The sequence below is a fragment of the Podarcis pityusensis genome (assembly GCF_964106645.2).
Source record: "Podarcis pityusensis genome assembly, chromosome: 5".
Lineage (NCBI taxonomy): Eukaryota > Metazoa > Chordata > Lepidosauria > Squamata > Lacertidae > Podarcis > Podarcis pityusensis.
This window is the reverse complement of record NC_138032.1, coordinates 55,162,162-55,182,458: the sequence shown is the minus strand read 5'-3', so window position 1 is coordinate 55,182,458 and position 20,297 is coordinate 55,162,162. Positions and strand designations below refer to the sequence as shown.

General features: G+C 41.9%; 1 long non-coding RNA gene across 1 annotated transcript; it reads right to left on the bottom strand.

Annotated features, from left to right (window-relative positions):
- Window positions 1-1,843: 1,843 nt before the first annotated feature.
- Window positions 1,844-8,871, bottom strand: LOC308477379. The gene is made up of 3 exons (XR_013986521.1): window positions 8,717-8,871; window positions 2,926-3,033; window positions 1,844-2,168 (listed from the first exon to the last, which is right to left on the bottom strand). It is a non-coding gene; the product is annotated as an uncharacterized lncRNA (long non-coding RNA).
- Between the last annotated feature and the right edge of the window lie 11,426 nt (window positions 8,872-20,297).

The window sequence follows — 20,297 nt, the reverse complement described above, 5'->3', positions numbered from 1 at the left end:
ATGTTTGCCTTTAACAGCTTCATGATGGAAATTCACCATGGGGAAACTTTTCCCAGCTTGAAGATGCTGTGATGGAAAGCTTCAGCTATTGATTTTCCTACTTTTTATGCTGTTGGGAAACGTACAAAGTCCCTGGCAGGAAAACAACAATCGTGCCCTGTAACCATCATCCCACTCACCCACCTCAAACCTTGCAGAACTAAATTTTATATACCCAAGAGGACTTGTTTTGGGTGGGGTATGTTCCCCAGTGTCCCCTCACATGCCGCTGAAGGTACTGTCAAAAGCAGTATGTGATGGGATTGCTGTTTGAATAAAAAAAGGCATCAAGTTGCATTATAAATAGATTGTTGCACAAAGCAATCTAGGTGATTCAAGTAAGCAAGCCAAACAACACACAGCAGAATATCATTAACAGAATACTTTTATTAACTGTCTTCCCTTTCTATACCATCTTTCTTCCACCATGGATCCCAAGGTGCCATACAGGTGATTCCCATTCAGGCAAAGATCAGATCCATACCTGTTTAGTGTCACCAAAGTAGTGGCTTTGTGGACCTTCACAGCATACCTTGGGTGAGGTGGCTGAAGAGGAGGTATTAAACCCAGAAAAGTGGTGTCAAGGTGAAGTTGAAAAGCCAAAAGAAGGGGCAGAGATATATTTTAAAACTGTGAGAAATCCACACATGCAATCATGCTCATTTGAGTGTGTGCAATAGCAGTTAGATGGTTTAAATTCTGTGTTTGAAAAGAAAGCCAGATGCATATTAATCCAGTGCCACTCAGGGACTGGTAACAAATATATATGCACTCATTCATACAGTTAAATTTCTCCTAACTCATTCGATTTAAGTGATATCTGGATCTGAATGTTTCATTTCATGCTATTACCAAAAGAGTTTATTGTGGGTATAGGAAATCCACAGTTGTTTACACATGTAACTCAATATTAAGCATTGCAAAGCAGTGCATATTTGGCAAAAACCGAGTGAAGTAATTGGTTCTGTATTTTCATGATTTGGATTTAGGGTTGTTGAATTGAGCTGGATCAAATGTCTCCAGATTTTCTCATCTAACAGGGAGCTGTCTAGCACTGTGATTTTTTAAAGCCATCCATTGAATCACAGCTGTGAAGCAAACTCCTGCCTACCAGGGTCATCCTGAAGATTTATGACACTCCCTGAAAGACTTGGGGTCTATAAAGCTATGAATGGATTACACTAATAACATTGATCATATATTTTTCAATTGAGATAACTTTTTTTTAGAACACAGTGAGTAATAGAAGACACCAGAATGAGGACTACTTACACAGAATGCTGCAATAAATATTGCTGAGGTACCTTGTATTGCCAAGTTGTGTGCATTAGATGGCTGTACCAGTAAAGGAGATTAGAGAAAAGTCATACATCTATTTTACAGTGGAAGAGTCTTGCTCATCTGTATGACGTCTGCGAGATCTGAAGTGTGGCATGTGGCTTTATCAAATGAATTCAATACCAATTAATGCTTTATAAATAAAAGGAATAAAGAAAATAATATTTCCCATGATGCCTGGAGTAAAAAAACCCAGTTACTACTGCATATATACATATCTTCTCCTACTCTTAATTCCTTGGTAACTGTTACTCATGTAGGGCACAATCCACCAAAAGTTAATCATGACCAAGACGTCAATTCTAGGCAGGTTTATTCAGGAGCAAGTCACAGAGTGTGTCTTAATCTCAGGCAAGTGGATTGAGGATTTCAGGTTGAATTCCTTGGATTTGAATTGAGCTTAGCTAGCAACTACATTTTGTCAGGGCAAATTACTTTATCCACCCCTCCTGTGGGAGGCCAGTGCAGAGCTGCATATGTGGACAGGATTCTCATAACACATTGTAGAGCCCTCTCCATTATCCCCTTCTTCTTCCAGGCGTGTAGCAAGTCATCTCACCTTTATTTGGAATGGGAGGGAGAGGATTCAGCAGCCACTCTCCTTCTCAGCTCTTCAGTGGACAGGCTATGTGAGCTCCTAACCCCCAGGTGCTCCCATGGAAGGACACAGAACATGGGCAGAGAACTTGTGGTCCTTCAGATGGTGGTCACCCATGACCACTGGCCTTCCTGGCTGGGTCTGATGGGAATTGGAGCCCAGAAATATCTGGAGGGCCTATGGGTTTCCCAACCTTAGAATAGAACACACGTCAGATTTAATGTCCCTTTAAAATGAATGGCATTTTAAAATCATTGCAACTAACTCCCATTTCAAGGATGGGATGGGATGATTATGTTTGGCTGAATTATGCTGCACTGCACAAATCCAGGAAACTGCCTTTGTTACAGAATGGCTCTCCCACTCCACAATGGTGTGTTGAAAGTGACAGAACAGCAACAGATTGAATCTGCATTTTAAAAATTTCCTCTAAGCTTTCACATGCATCAATAATATTTGTTCCCTAATTAGTGTTTGTAGAACTGCACATAACATTGGATTTAAACAAGAATTATTTTATTACTATTTTACAACCCATAATTAATTGGATAATGTTCACAAGGATCAATTGTGTAAATGCACTGTTTGGGATAGTTTCTTCTGCTGATTTAGTGTTGACTGCTCCCTTTACTGTACTGGGAAAGGATTTCTCTATGGCTGTGTCTGAAACTGGTCTGTGTGCCTGTCATTAGGTGGCCAAGTGGGGATATTAAGTGATGATACCAAGAAGGCTTGGAGGGCATAATGAAGGTGTCACCTCCCAAAAGACTCTGTTCCTTGTTTCTATCATTCTATCTTCAGAGAAGGAGGGATAGAGCAGACCCTACCTTATGGAAGGAGGTAATTGTAGGTTAACCCCAACCAGTAGGTTCTCCAGTAAGTTTGAACAGAAGGACCAAAGATTGTTACCAACATAATTAGAAGGTACTCATTCCATATTAATACTCTACCTATGGTTTCCTGAGATTATAATAGTAGAAGTATGGTTTATGGTCCCAGCTGTAATGCTTAATGTCAGAAGACCATAATCTTTTTGGCTTGAGGGTACACCTGGAAATCTAAAAAAAACAAACTGCTGTGGGCACCACAAAGAACCAATTTCACAGAAGAAAAACTGATGATGCTCAGCCCCTCACCAGTCTCCTCGAACAGGCAAAACACATACATTCCTAAAACCAAATAAAACATAGCCCAAAATACCTGACAACACTTGCAACCCCCCCCCCCAGAGATTTCCTCCCACCTGAACAACATCAATTAAACAAAACTAAAATGAAAAAATAAAAAGACAGGGGCAGGGAACCTGAGGGTGCCATATTGGAGACCCCATTTCCATGGAAGCCACAGTCCTATGTAAAGTCCAGATATAACACTTTGGAAATGTGTAATATTATTCATGGGAAATTATAAAATTAATTTTTATTAAATCTGTTCCCTGCCCACTGGAAGCCCTACACATATCTCCTTGTTTTCAAATATTTTAATTGAAGTTTCCCACTCTTACAAGTTTTGACTCTATAGCAGGGATGGGGAACCACAAGTCTGGGGGTCAAATGTGGTCCTCCGTCCTCCTCCGTCTGACTCTCAGAACTCTTTCCTAGCCATATGCACCCAGGTCACACCTCTCACTAGTCCTCTTCTATACCTTCCCCATGGGCTTTTTGTGTTTGTGTATAGAAATGTAGCCTGCTGTACAAAAGTAAGAGTAACAATTGATACTCTGTCCAGTGTTGCTTTTGGCCCCACCCACTACTGCAATGTGATACCACCACCCTCAGCCGGGCTTTCCATGAGGAAGCACAACCCACCTACTGCTCTATATTATAGGGTCTATAGCAACAAGAACTAGAGGCACTTTTAAGTTTAAAAGTGGATCTCCTTCGAATTCTAGAGCAGCTATCTGATCCTGAGCTAGAAAGCTTGATACCATGTGTCAAGAAACAAACATAGTCACAAGGCTTCTAGAGATGTGAAGAGAAAAATAATATATGATAATTATTACGTTGCAAAATGCCAGGGCCCTTTCACATGATGCTTAACCTCCTCGCATTCCACTGAAATTGAGTAGAACTGCAACACCAAACTCTCCAACTTTGCCCTTTAAGTCTCTTTCTAAGGGTGGGGATGGTGCTGAAATCTTTTACAGCTCTGCCTGCTGTATTAAAAAAGGAGAATTGCTATAATCCATACTCAACCACCTGTGTAGGAGAGACCCAGACAAATATAGATTATTCACATGTAAACCAATAAGAAGAAAATAGAACCAATATGTGTGTGTGCAGCAGCTAAATTATCTACAGTTTTAAGAGTTCCTAAATAATCATTGATTTCAAAGTGGTTACGGTCCATTGAGCCAAAAATCAGTTTCTTAAAAGGGCTCTCATATCTGATTTATATCACATACCTTAGTAATGCCAAAGGAGCTGCTGAATTTAAGATTAAAGGATGCCCCTGGATAAATGGAATCAGTTGCATCAAGGCTTCGATTTGCAAATCCGAAATACTACCGTTATGTATGTGCAGGTGAAATAAAGTGAAGATACAAGTAGTGTGCAATCGCCACCATACAGACTCCAGAGAAACAAACTGAACTGAATAGCTTCTTGCAGTAACATTTACAGTGTGCTGTTGCCTCATCAGTCTTGGCTAAATGAGGTTGCAAGGGAGGCTATGAAAGAGCACCTACTTCACAATAAAACAAACAAGAATGACTTAGCTTTGGTTTTCAGTACCATGGACAGCGACCAGGTCACTCTACTAATCCCAGAACAGTCCTTTGGCTGGTTTACTTGGAAGATTTCTGAGATACATCAAAGGGAATAAGCAAAAACCTCCAGACCAAAGTAAACTCTTTACCCAATACAGGCCTTCTCCTCACACTCCACAGTAATTTCATTATCCTACATATATGGATGTCAGGTTAGAATGCAATATATAGGGGAAACATAATTTTATTGTTGTTGTTGATTTTTGGCTGGTGACCACAATAAAATATCCATATATTATGAGCTGCAGTATCATGTCCACCATGTGTTTCTCTATGTGCAAGAGAGCATTATATTGTTTCTGTCATTTGGGGGCAAAACCAAAGAATTAGAAATATGTCAGGATTATAAATCTCAACAGGAATGGAATTAAGCTTAACAGATATGGGTATAAATTTTAAGACTACAGAGTTAAAAACAAGATATTGTGTTCAATTGTGCCTTCAGAAACATCTCCCAAAAGTTCAGTAGAATTACAACTTCATTTTATTTTGTAAGAGAATTGGATAAGACAACATGAATGCTGTATTTCTGCCCCAAAGTGTTGCCTCACTGTCTTGTTAGTTCTCAGATTAGTCTTTCTTGCAGTCTTTTGAGCAGGCATAGGTAAACTCTGGCCCTCCAGATGTTTGGGACTACAATTCCCATCTTCCCTAGTTAACAGGACCAGTGGTCAGGGATGATGGGAATTGTAGTCTCAAATATCTGGAGGGCTGGAGTTTGCCTATGCCTGCTTTTGAGGTTTATAAAAACTGATACGGCATATGAAATATTGAGGAAGTGGAAAATACACTAGCAATATTAATTGTTTCATAAATACTGCCAGGTAAGATATGCTATTTTATTCTCTTTTTAAAACTGTGTTATTGAAAAACCAATAACTTGCCATTTGATTATACTTTTCTTGGCATACAGACTAGATATATAGCAGAAAGTGAACTAATAAAAGAGTAAAGCATTCTTCTCATTCAACTTTCAGTTATAGCCTCTTTTTGAAAAAAAAGAACATATTTAGAATGTTAGTTTCTTATTTTTTGAAAAAGCTGCAACACTAATGAGTTGCAAAGGTGTCCAGGGATGCTAGGCGACATCATCTTAATTCATATTTAAATGGCACATTGACATTATGGCAAATCAGGAGTAAGTCACCCCCATGACAACCAGCATTCTCCAACTATTACTGGTAGCTCAGATATGTTTATGTCTATTCTCTCAAGGTCAAAAACATGACAGACAATATCATACCTCTATATAGCTACCTGGGTTGAAGGCTGGAGAGATGGATCAACTAGCCCTCCATTTAAATCAATGGTAAATGTAAGTGCACTTGGATATAAACTGCAGTTAAGCAGCAACATAGCTGCCTGTGCCAACATCATATTTTCCTGATGGCACATGAAGTAAATATGGCAACCAGATTTTCCCTTTCCTGTTGGATCATATACATAGATATGTTGCCCCCATACCTAGAAAGAAGACTCAGGACAACTTTTTATGTGGCAACAAGGGTATATTAATTAATTATTACTATATCTATGTTTTTAACTGTCCTTATTTTATCTGTAAGCTGTCTTGAGTTCCTGTCAGGGGAAAAATCATTATATAAATAATGATAATGATACAAAACAAATTGGAGGATCTGCAATTAGCCAAATAAATATGTGCAGGCAGGGGGAATCAATGGAAACATGAGAGTGAAGTATCCCTCCCCCTGGCCAAGTAAACCAGCAGGTGATTTGCCTCCCAGCTGAGGACTGGAAGAAAACTTCCTGTCTTTGTTAAGTGAGCCTTGGGTAAATGAAGCTTAGCCGGTGTACCCAGGTCCTGCTGGCTGTGCAGGCCTGACCCTAAGGGAATCAAGCCTGTGAGGATAACCAGGTGAAGAGGGATGGAGTCAGCCTTAAATAGCTGGCTAACCCTCCCTGCTCATTGGCCACTCTGGCCACATGTGATCTACTTATCCCCCTCTCAAAAGAAGGAATCAACCTGAGTCTCTTTCTTCTAGGAGAGGTGGGGCAAAGTTGCTCCTGCCAAGAATGAGAACACAATTTCTTGAGCTTTTGAAGGCTAAATATAAAAATACTGATGTTCCCACTGTGCCCAAGTACATTTAAATCAAAATTTTAACATCATCTTGTCCATTAAAGTAATTTCTATTAAAGAAGGAAGAAATATGACGTTGTAAAAGGAAAGCTTCTGAACATGCAACAGTTAGCCAAGGAAGAAAAGAAAAGTGGCTATTATTTAAAATTCATAGAGATGGTGATAAGATTGATCTGTTCCGCTCGCTTAAAGAGAACTCCGGTGCAACCTTTTAAGTTAGTTTCAGGAATTGACACAATTGTGGAAACTCCAAAATTGTGTGGGCTTCTTGGGTACACTTTTCCTGACAGTGCATTCAAGGCCCTGAATAGTTGGAAATTGCCACAGATTGCCTTATTCTTCACTCTGATCCTGACTTCCAGCTACGTCAATTAAATCTTGGAAAGGTAAAATAAGCAACTAGTTTGGGACAACCCAGTTAAGTACTTATCATGCTCAAGTATCAAAGGGGCCGTCTCTATCCTTTACCAGAAACAAACCATTGTTTTAATTGTTACAGCTTCCAAAAAGAATCATGGGAATACCGGTAGTTTGGTGAGTGTGCTGAGATGTCCCAAGTTTCTGCTCTTCCCCCATAAAGTTCCCTGCAATGACAAATCCGTTCAAGACTACAAAGCAAGAGAGGGTGTGGTTAACCAGTGTGGTGACTAACCTTTGATCCTCCAGTTGTCCCTGGACTACAACTCCCATTATTTCTGATCGTTGGCCATTTTGACTGGGGCTGATGGAAGTGAGAGTCTAACAACATTTAGAGGGCCACAGGTTAGCTACTCTGGTGTTGGAACATTTCCAGTGATTTCAAGGACCATGAAAATGTCTAGACTGGTACCATACAAATTAAGAAAAGGATCCTGAGGGCAGAATTAAGAAACAAACAGGGATTTCTCATTAAAACTATGTTGCATCCTATTTCTTGAATTAGTATACTTGTTGTTGGCATCTGTCTGCCTCGGGAGACAATGAAAGTGTGCACCTTTGGGCGTGAAGTCAAACTGTTGGAAGGTTGCAGTACCTGCTGTGGCTTCAGAGACTGATGTGGAATAGACATGTTTGGTTCCAGCTGGGACAGATGAAGGTCTCTGGTTGTGCTGCTGCAGATGCACCATGACATATCTTCTCTCTGTGCTCTTCCCAGTGGTCATTCTTCTGGTCACTGCTATGGGTTGACCAAGGGCTGCCCCGCTTAAGCCATAGCTGACCAGTGAGACACAATGATCTCTCCCACCAATGAAGACAACCTGTAGTACTTGTACCTTACGCCAATCAGGTTGAACTTATAACTTGTAGCTGGTACCTCCCACATAGTTTTTGCTGTATTTGCAGTGACCTCCCCAGGGTGCAAGCCTGGGCAGTGTGTATGGAGATCCTGGGCTGCCCAGATGACAAGACTCCCCTCTTGGTGTGGTCCAAAGCAAAGCAATACATCTGGCGCCAGCTGGGCTGCAGGAGTTGGCAGAAGGAGGCATACAAGACACCATCCAACTGCCTTAGGGATTCCACTCTGGATTTGTGTAGGGTTTAATCCTTAGCCTCTTCTTCTCTGGGAGATATTTCACAAAGCAGCGGGTACAAATTGTTCCTCAGGGTTCCAAAGGATTTCTCACAAATTAGTTTAACTGCAAGACAGCAGATGTTTAGGATCAAAGTTTCCTTTTTCCTAGATGGGCTACCTTGCCAGGTTGATGAGCCCCATCTGCCCCTGCATTCCAAGATAACACAGATTGCAACTAACTGTAACTTAGTTTAGATCACAATTATTTCTTAAAATCACAGCAGCTGAAAGCCTCTAATCAAATCTTAGACTGTTAAAGAAGGCTACAGTTCTATGCATGTTAACAATGGAATATATTTAATTGAACTCAGTGGGGCTTACTTCAGAGTAGGCTTGCTTAGGATCTCACTGCACATGGTTTTAGCATGTAATGGTTTTTTTCTTATTCTTTTATCCATGCCAGTCTCATTTTCTAGTATGAAAAGATTCCTCCATTTACAACATCTACTTGCCCTTCATCATTGCACAGAGGCCACCATTTTACATTTGCACTGTTACATTTTCCAGGGCAGCAGATTGTTATGTCACTGAGCACGATTATGAGTCGGTGTGTGTCAAAGGCTTATGAGTCAGTATGTGTCACAATTACCCTCAAAATAAGCGGAGATGGGCTATAGGCAAAGAAATTGCTTATGCAAATAGAATTATTCTCACTAATGATCAACATCATGAGAGAAGATATTACAATGAAGCTAAGCTTCATTTTTAAAATGTTGCCTAAGTACTAGAGATCTTCCCGGTGCTCATTTTCCCCTTTAAACTCTGTCATTTGTACAGCCTATTAACCTTTAACTTTATGACTATCCGAACATGAAATACTGGCAGCATTTAAGCCTGAGCATACTGGAACCAAACCTTCTTACTTGGCAAAGAAGGTGAAGCACATTCCTTTAAATCAGTCATTTTTAATATCAAACACATGCACACACACGAGCATTAAGGAGATTATTTTTAGACTTGTATAGGGGGATGTTATTTATAATAAATGTTGCTGTGATTCAAGCCTTTCTCCAGTATATTTAAGTACATAATCTCCATTTCCATTGTAATTAAGGGTTCCCCACTGTTCTCTTGCAGCCTTATAAATATTAAACATAGTACAGCTTTACTTATCTGAATTGCCTGCGGGAGGTTAGAAAAACAATAATCAGAAGTTTGAATAAACAAGAGTTCTATTTACGCATGGTGACATTGACCTTGACTTACACAGTGGACCCACAGTGAATTTGAAACACCCAGAATTGAAATTACTGAAGTTTCACATGTGAGAGTGTAGTGCTTCTCTTTGGCTTACCAAAACTAAATAGTTTGATCCAGGGTGCTAGTAGAGTTTTCTGAAGAAGAGACTGTGTACAACTTCACCAGCCCAGGATCACTTAACCAGCCATTTTTACCAAAGTTGCAAGTAACAGCAAGGATATCCTTTCCCCACTCCTATATAACAAGGCTATTGACTGTGCTTCATGTGGCAATAGAGATGGTGACATTCGGTGATAAAGATCACATCCAAGATCTTTGATGGTCTAGCAATGCTTTAAAGCTGTTTTGTGATATTTGTTGAAGTAACAAAGTACTTGCATCTACTGAGTGAAGTACTGAATTCAACAGTGCAGAAAGCTCCAGTCTTCTAGATCTTCACTGGTTCACTATCTCTTGTGAACCAAATCAGAGGCAGCCTTACAATGACTTTGCGTTTTCCACCAAGCAACTTAACTCTGTGAGCTTGTCTACACAGTTTAATGAATTCTGTATATTCTAATCAATATGATGACTGTTTACAAACTTTTCTGATTGGCAGGCAGAAAGAACACTTGCTGTATCACAGCCACAACAATGTTGTCACTTGACTGAGAAGTTGTTTTACACAAGCTGCTGTATCTAACATATTACAGTGGTACCTTGGGTTACAGACACTTCAGGTTACAGATGCTTCAGATTACAGACTCTGCTAACCCAGAAATAGTACCTCGGGTTAAGAACTTTGCTTCAGGATGAGAACAGAAATCGTGCTCCAGTGGAGCTGCGGCAGCAGGAGGCCCCATTAGCTAAAGTGGTACCTCAGGTTAAGAACAGTTTCAGGTTAAGAATGGACCTCCAGAATGAATTAAGTTCTTAACCCAAGGTACCACTGTATATCTAAAAGATTTGGAAACCAGAGTCCAGCGTAGAGAAATTACACCTAACACAGCATTAGTTTGGAACTTGATGGTTGCCAGGATTAGTTCTCATGTGTGTAGTAGGATCTCCAACACAGTGCCAGTGGGCACTGGTGTGCCTGGCAGTACCTCCTATGTCACCCATGCAAGAACTCAGTAAACATCCCCTCAATAATTCAAGACTGTTTGTTTTGCTTGCTTAATTCCTGTTTGCACTGAGTCAACCTCTTCTACACTGAACACATCCTCTTAAACATGCCCATATTTCATTGGGCGCTAGGACCTGAAACCCCACTTTTGTTCTAAAGAGAGAAGTACAAAGAATGTGAGGCAGAATGGTGGAGGAGGATGTAAATGCCTTTGTTTCACTTGAGTGGGGAGACTGATGCGGGGAGCGTAATTAATAGAAACATAGAATTGTAGAGTTGGAAGGGACCACAAAGATCATCTAGCACAACTATAGTTAAGTGGAGATTAGATAATCTGAAGTCGCTCAGACATTCTGGAACCTGCACCAACTATTTGGGTAAATGCATGACCTAACTGAAAAACGTGAATACGATGCAAACTTTCCAACCACCACAAGGAGCATGCAACATGCTCAATGACATGACAAAATGGGACAAAAGTGGGAAGAAAGGATTAGGATAAGAAAGGATTAGGCTTTGTCCACTCATTCATTTAGCTCTTCTTCTCAGTGTCATTCCATTTTTAACATTTACCTAAACTTCTCATCTTCCCAGACCCTGTTTTGTGGTTAGTATAAGGCCAGCCTGAAAGATAATATATTGCGACTGCTATATTATTTATTTCAAAGCCAAGTTATTGATTATTGCCCACTGAAAGTGACAAATGGCATCTGAGAAAGGCACGGTCAGCGAGTTCTATTAAAAAAATGATAGTATTGCTCATGGATTGTTAAAAGGTTCAGTTTAGGTACTTTATAGGTTTATATCCATCACAATTTAATGACCAAATGATGAAAAATATGAGTCATGGGAACAATTCCTTTCTGTTCAAGTTTAATGTTCAAGCAGTTAGCAAAATAAGACACTTCTGGTGTGAAAGTTTTACACACCCAGACCTCATAATACATAATAGAGTAATTAGCTTTATGTTTCTCTCTCTCTCTTTTCAAACAGGGACTATGTGAGATAAATGGTTAAAATTAATGCTTCTTGAATTAAATGGCATTCTGTCAAAACTTGCTAAAAATCGATTTGGACTAGAGTCTGCCCTCAAAAGCATTGGCCTTCAAAAGTGAGGAACGTATTTGTGTTCTAAGATCAGGTAGGAATGGGAAACCTGTACTTCTTAAGATGTTGGTTGGACTACAGTTCCCATCATCCCTGACCATTGGCTATTCTGGAGATGATGGGGCGTGGACTTCACCAGTATCTGGAGGACCACAAATTCCCCACTGGGGATGGTGGATGAGTAAACTCCAATTTACATGACCAAAGTGGCAGGCTGAGAATGTGAGAGGAGTGAAGATTTGAAAGTATTTTGCACCAATTCAAATTTCGGCGAAAAGTCAGGATTTGAATTTAAATGTTTGAACATTTTTTCAGATTTTGCTTTTCAATTTTTACCCTCGGTGTCGCTTTTAACCATTAGGGCTTTTATTCTTAGGGTGCTTTCAGGTGGGATGTTTATTCACACAAAATTTGGTTGCTATCCATATTTTCAGGGTACAATTATCCTATCACTTTTATCACTTTACAAAAGGTCCTATGAGAAAAGTGATGGAAAATTACATTGGAAAGTGTGAGGTGACAGTCCCCTGCTGCCATATAGGCTGCGTACATGCTAACCCAACTGCAACTATAAACAAATTATATATTATAGTTTTATAAACAATGATTATAAACAAATCATTTATAATATCAGGATGTACAGTTTTGTCCTTATTAACAAATCATGGAAAATATCGGTTAAAATTGTTAATTCCTTCAACAGTTATTAATTGGAAGAACCTCACAAGAGAGAGAGGTTTAGGCAGAAGTTTTATTTGGAACTAATGTTCAGTCTCTGCTTCTTCCATTAGCTCTAAATATTTTTTTTTTGCCTAAACTTCTCTTCCTTGGGTATTATAACCTTATATGGGCATTCCCCCCAGGCAATTGTGACATATGTTCTTTCTGTTCCTCACTGACCCCACCCTAATGCTGCCCATACATTGTGGGTGTGTAGGGAATGTCTGTAACGAAGAGCTTATTGTATGTACATACCATCTCCCTGAAGCTGGGATCCCTGCACGATCAGGATTCCCAGTCACGGGGAAAGCCTAAGTGCATACAGCAAACTCCCCCCCCCCCAACACATAGACAATGGTGGTGGGGATGACACAGAGGGGGCAGAGCAGAGGTGCCAACTTGAATAAAATATGGGGGGGAGCAGGTAAGCTCCACTCCACATAATCAATAACATGACATGGGCACACACAGACCATTTGAATGGCAATGCCCATCAGCTTGGGTGCCCCCGACCCCCTTAAATATTTTATTAGGGGGCAAAGGGACCTTGGCCCCTAGGAGTTGGCTCCTATGGGGCAAAGCTAGTGGGTGTGGCCTTGTTCTCTACCACCACATGATTGCAGGTATGTGGAGAGGAACAACCATATAGGACCTGTGATGGTTACAGTTTTCATTTCTCAAAGAATAAAGTCACAGGCTCTTGCACTCCGTCCATATTATACCAAGATTGTGAGAGGGAAAGGCTGTGCATCTCTGTTACTCCTGTTCAAAGGTCCAATGTGCCATTCTGGCTATCTCAGTAGATTATACTAGTCCTCTGAATCACTTTTTCCTAGTTAGCTCAGGTTCATTTCAACCCACTCCCCACAATGTTTATTTCCTGACATCTAGATCATTGCTGTCCCTGGAGGCTTTATTTCTTCCTAGATTTAGAGCAATTTTTCACCTCTGCATCCAGCAAGAGCCTTTCTGTTCAGATCATTCAGCTCTTGTAAGCCCCTAACTTCGACCTTCCAGAAAGAAAACAGGCCAAAGCTGATAACTCTTCTTCTATCTGTATGGAGAAATTCTGCTTAATCACTTCCTGTACTGATAACAGCTTGTCAGCTGAGGGAGGAGAAACCACACCATTGGATGAGGTTGATACAGTTTGCAACACTCCTAATGAGAATAAAAATGAAAAACCCAGCAGAAGTGTATTCACCGTTGTGAATTGTAGCTGTGAGAGCCAGAAACTGGCCTCAAGAGCTGATATAAATCTAGTAAAACAATTTTTTCACGTTGCCTTAATCCAACACCTTTGCTTAAACTCTGGCCTTTCCTTAGCGTTTTTCATATCATCCTAGACAAAATTCAGGGTGCTCTTTAGTGTTAGACTTAACTCAGTTTTACTTTTAGAACAAGCAATGTTCAGCTAAATTATGTCCTTATCCAGAGGCAGATAATCTGAGCTGGGTAATGCGTGACAAACTTCTGGTGAGTCAGACTTTGCCCTGCATATAATTTCAGAGTATGCGTTATGTAAAGGCTCTGTCTTCTGAATGGAAGCTCAGTGGTCTACCCAGATGAAATTAATTATTTGCCAGCAGCTTCCAGACAAACAGAGGGAAGTACCTATTTTTGTAATATGTATGTGACGTATTAGATTAAGCACTGCAAAATATTGGTGGTCCCTAATGCAAATTATTTGAAAAACAATCAAACAAATGTATGGAAAATAAGATAGATCTATTCAGTGTTCAAAGGCAATATATAATGGGTAGCAGCAGGGCATGCAAACATATGGAGGAGTTAAATCATGGTCAAGGGTCCTGCCCCCAGTCTCCAAGTATCCACTGAGTCTGTCCCATCCTCTGGCTGCACATTCAACAGAAAGGGAGAATGTACATGGGGTCTGTATATGCAATTAGGAATCCGGCCACAATCCAGGTTCCTGACTATGTAGAAGACATTGGGGTGGCATCCAGATGTCACTGGAGTACATCATCCCTGACCATTGACTATGCTGTTTGGGACCGATAGGAGGTTGCTGTCAGCGGCGGAACATGACTCCAACATGCCTGGGGTGGGAGGGGCAAGCAGCAGAGAACAAAGGCATTGCGTAGCCAACCCCCACCACCGCTGGAGCGACCCCAGCCCTGAGCGGAGGCTGTTGCGCCCTTCTGGCACCCCCCTCATTGCTTTGCTTGTGTTTTGAAAGATACTCACTGCTGCAGGGTGCCTGCTTGTGTGTGTTGTGTTTTCCTGTGGAAGGTTCCGCTTCCAAGTTCGCCCCCGCCTCACATCTCCAGTGGGATGGAGTCAGGCTTTGCCCCCCCTCCCCACGGTTCCCCAAGCTGATGCCAGCCACCCCCAGTTCAGGATGGTAGTGCCTTGGAGCTGAGTGCTGGCACCGAGGAAGTGGCCCGCCTGCCTCCCAGCTGGTTGGCCATTTTGTCACCCCCTCATTGATGACACCCGGGATGGTCTACAGCCCCCGCATCCCCCTTCCTACACCACTGGTTGCTGTGAGTTGGGAAGTGGGAGAACCATAAACTTGTTGGCAGAATGGCAAGATAAATAATGGAAATTAGGAGCAGCCTAGGATAGAGTCATCCTAGGGCAAATTTGTGTCTGGTCTATTCTATATGCAACAAAACTGTGACTGAGGATCATTGAGAGCAAATGCACCCCGCTTGCTACCGTGTTAAGCCTCTGACTTCTTTTTATAATGGGAGTGGGGAACCAGCATGGATGAGAGGACTGAGAGTTCCAGATACAGCACTTAAACAGAAAGTCAAAGAGACAAGCTGCCAAGATGCAACCTATCAAGGAAATCTGCAAGGAAATTTGACTTCCTGCTTGAATGCAGAAGCTGCCAAGGCTGCTTCAAGATCCTTGCTGGTGCTAGGTAATCTGGTGGTGGGTATCAGGGACGCTTGGATTCAGGTACTCTGGAGAGCTGAATGGTGCCAGGATATTCTTAGGTTCTTTAATCTAGGACAAGGGTAGTTACTGTATTGCCCTCCAGGTATTGCTGCACTACAGCTCCCATAATCCTTGACCATTAGCCATGCTGTCTGGGGTTCATGGTAGTTGGGAGTCCAAAACACATAGAGGGCACTATGTTGTCCTCCCCCAGTGTAGGAGGAAGCAAAATAGAGAAGGCGCTTGGAGGAATAGGTTGCAGGAGGGTTTCAGAAGGCCTCTGGTGATATAATTTGTGATTTATGAACAACCTCCATTTCTGAGGTGGAAGTCACTGAAATTCTACTGTAATTCTCCTACATTGCAGTCGGTGCCAATAAAAACCAGGCAATGGTATCACTTTTACACCAAGTGTTGGTCCCATCAATATCTCTAATGTCATGGGAGATGATGAAAAAGAATGTTAGCCTTCGCTATTGGGCAAACATATTTCGCTATGATGTATAGAAAACGATAACCTGAGGAAATCCAAAAGTTAAGGGTGAAAAGCAACATATGCCTGCACATAGGCATCTAGTAACAACTGGGAAGTCCCTTAACTGCCTCTTAATGAATCCTCTGTGCCAAGGCAGTCAAGGGCAGATGGCAGGTTTCACCCTTTCCTGTGGATTTCCTTGCAGGTGTGTAGTTCTGGCTATAAAATTAATTCACTCCTAATTTATTTCTAGCGATCCAGCATGAGTCCCACATGAAATACTGTTGTGTTTGTTGTGAGTCAGCATCACAGGCAACGTGATAGGCAATGTGCACTAATAGTTATAGCATGAGGTGTGCATTTGGAGCATTGCTCTGAACTGAATTAACTGGTGCCTTTCTAAGATGATGGATAGTGGAAACCAAAAACTCAGTGCCTCTGTTTCTCTTTGGAATGTGCCATTTTGGCTGAAAGACTCCCTTCTGTACCACTTGAAAAGCAAGCAAGCATGTAGGCTGTGCTTTGATGACTCCAGATGAGGCCCCTGGCGAGAGAGGAAGAGGAAAACCTGCCAGCCTTTATACCTCCCAAAGTCACATCCAGGGACGAAACTGCAAGTGGATAAACCTCAAACCCAGGCTCTGAATGCAGCCCTCTAGGCCCTTCCCACCACTGGGACTTGGGATGGTCCACGCCTCCCCAGTCCACTCTCCTCCTTGACCCTGCACCCACCTCAAAAGCTCTTGCCTTGCTGGAATGTGTCCTTGAATTGTGATAATACCTCTTGCTTGCCTAAATGAAGGAGACAGAGATGAGTGTGCATGTGTGTGTGTAGAAGGAACCCCTGGTTTTTGCATAGCTGGAATGTGGCCTATTGTGCAAAGTTGGGAATCACATCCATTTTTCTCTGGCCCCACCCCCCAGTGGCATGTAGCCCCTGCAAGGTGGCCCTCCAACAAATGTTGTCCTCAGATTGACAAAGGTTCCCTACTCTTGGGCTAAACACTGTTTTTGGTATTGCCATCTGTCCATACGTGTAGGATCTGACCCTCACCTAAAGACTCTCTGATCAGATCCTTATTTCCACCACCACCCCAGACACTTTCCTGGATCACTGCCAAAAAGAGTAGGCTTTCCCAATGGTTTTGTCACTCTCTTGAATGCCTTCTACAAATTGCCCAGGTGACTCGTGTTTAGTCTGCTTGCCACCGGAAGATGCTTTGTCTGTTGCCTTCCTTAGAGTATGATTCAGCGACTATATGTTCATTGTACTCAAGCACTTTATACTGTCATTCCTGTAGCATCCGAAGGTAGTTCACAATAAAAGATACAACAACAATTTAAACAGCTTTAAAACATTAAAAATAGCAATAAAAACCTGCAGAATGTTGCCTGATATCCAGTGTTAGTCATACTGAGTAGAATCATTGCAATCAAGGGAATGAAATAATGCTGGTCTCTTTGTTTCAGCGGCACTACTCTGAGTATGACTAGCATTGGGAATCACCCTCTAAAAATACAGCAGCAGTCAAGGGCAAATTAAAACAATAGTACCATCCACTGAAGTTAAAGGTAAAGGGACCCCTGACCATTAGGTCCAGTCATGACTGGCTCTGGGGTTGCGGCGCTCATCTCGCTTTATTGGCCAAGGGAGCCGGTGTACAGCTTCCGGGTCATGTGGCCAGCATGACTAAGCCGCTTCTGGCGAACCAGAGCAGTGCACGGAAACGCTGTTTACCTTCCCGCCGGAGCAGTAACTATTTATCTACTTGCACTTTGACATGCTTTTGAACTGCTAGGTTGGCAGGAGCAGGGACTGAGCAACGGGAGCTCACCCCGTCATGGGGATTCGAACTGCTGACCTTCTGATTAGCAAGTCCTAGGCTCTGTGATTTAACCCACAGCGCCACCCACATCCCACTGAAGTTAAGCACCAGTTAAAGCTTGAGAGCACAGGTGTATTTCCAAGAGAAGTCAAAACAGCAATAGTGTCAGTGACTGCCTAAGAGAAAGGTGGTCTCGTAGAGCGGGCACAAGAACAGAGAAGGCCCTTTTCCTGGTTGCCACCAAATACACTTCTCCCAAATGTGCCACACCCAAGACAACTTCCTTTTTAGTTTATGCAACTATGCATTTCTTTAGTTCTTCTATACTGATTTAAGTAAATCTGCTCCTTTCATTTGAACTCTGGAGTTGATTAAGTTTTAGCCTAGCCACAGACTCTCACCTTACCTAAGCCCTGTCTGGCCATTCTGTTCAGTTTTGTGATGACAGTCTTGCAAAGGAGAGCAAGGGAGCACTGAGAAGCCCCTCCCACTCCTGCGGGTCATGTTCCCTGTCTTTACAGCCTTCCACAAGATGCCGGGAAAACTTTGGAAGCAGAACCCTGCATAGTCGTGATATGGAGCCTCTGATCTTGGAAGAAACATAAAGCCATCATGACTAGTAGTAATTGATAGCCTTATGCTCCATTAATCTGTCTAATGAAGCTGTCTAAACCCCCTTTTAAAGTCATCTAAGTTGAGGGCCATCAACACATTTTGTGGTAGTTCCCAAGCCCCAGAAGAGATTACCTGTTAAGTTGTGGGTGAACATATCAGATGACACAGCGATTCTTCAAACAGCTCTTGTTTATTCACAGGCCAGAACAGAACTGAACTGAAGGCTTCAGCCAGCCTGCTTATATAGAGCTCCACTAGAATGCAACAGTAACCATTTTCTGTAACTAGCCAATCACTGAACGTCACTTTCGATCCCTTATTTGCATATGTGGACCTGAGTGAAAACTATCTACAGTATCCCCCTGCTGGCCCAGGGTGAGAACTTCAGTACATAACATTACCAGGCCCATTAACATCTGAACTAGCCCTACGAATGTCAGGTGACTGACAGGTGGACATCTCTGACCACCTGTCAAAATGACCCACTTGGGATGGGGGAACCCATGATCTGGCCCATCAGTTGAAAAAAGGTTCCCTACCCCATAACCTACATAGTCAAAAGACTCAAGGCAGAGCCTCCCGATGGTACTGTTTCTGAAAACAACCAGGGGAATATCATGAGTAAATGCTCCCATAGATCAAAAACACCCTCTATCCTATGGGAAGCTAGCATTCCAGGACAATCTCCCCATATGCACATGGAGGTTATCAAATGAGAAACTATACAAACATGTGATCCCTCTACATACTTGCCTTTGGAACAGGCACAGTCCCAAAAGAACTGTGGCATATGATTCTTTAAAAAGATAGTAGATCAGACTTATACTGATGCCATACAATGAATACCTTTCATTGTATTCCTAGAAAGTAGTGATGTTTTCAGGTTTCACAACCATTTTAATGCATCCGTTCACTGGCATTATATTTTGTAATATTTTTAAAATTGCTTCCCATCTCAGCTGTATGCATGCTGTAATATTGATTTTAAAATCCTATTTACAATCCTCTAATTTTGCTATTTCTAGAGAGGATGATACATATGCTGCCATCTGTCAGCCATGTGTTTCCACAGAGGGCAAACAGACCAGTCTCCATACAAAAGAATCTGACATCAGAAATAGCAGCATTCAGGAACCAATAATGAAAAATTTCAGCCTACTGGGACACTCTGTTACTAATAATAAGGTGGTCATCCTTTTTTAAAAAAGCAACTTCAGAAAAAGGCATGACTGCTAGATCGCAACTCATCAAGAAGTTCAATTCTATTCATTTAGGTCTGAATGCAGACAGTAGTTTCCTGTCTCACTACAGGTGCTAATTTACCACTCATTGCTAAGACAACTGTTATCTACTATTTTTGCTTTTGTGAAGGGTCACTGTGCTTGTTTTGCAATGCATTCAAGCTGTCATTTAATGTGCACAGATTACTATTTGCAGTCCATTGCTATTTAATTCCAACATCTACATTACTCCCATTTTCTATTCCTTTGTAGGTTTACATTGAACACAATTCCATATGCGAATGTGAATGTTTTGCCAGAGGAAGGATTTCTGCTTTCGCAATGGAAAATTATTCCCCTCCTGCGGTGTACCCCCTAAATCTATTTGAGGCGCTTTGCCGACCCTCTGGAGCAGGTTTGGGGAGGGTGCAGGGTGCACACAGAGGAGGAGGAGGGGGAAAGTCCCATGGTGCAAGCGGAAATTGTTTTGCTAATGGGACATGGTAGATGAATACTGCCCATGGAGTTGCCTTATAGCAAGTCTGGCCTTTGATCCATGTAGGTCAGTACTTCTGGCACTGACTGGCAGTGGCTCTTCAGGGTTTTAGGCAGCCTTTCCCACAGATGCAAGGGATTGAACCTGTGAGCTTCTGCAAGTGAAGCACGAACTCTATCACTGAGCCATGGCTCCTCTTCTACATGATGAAGTGAACTTTAGTCCACAGAA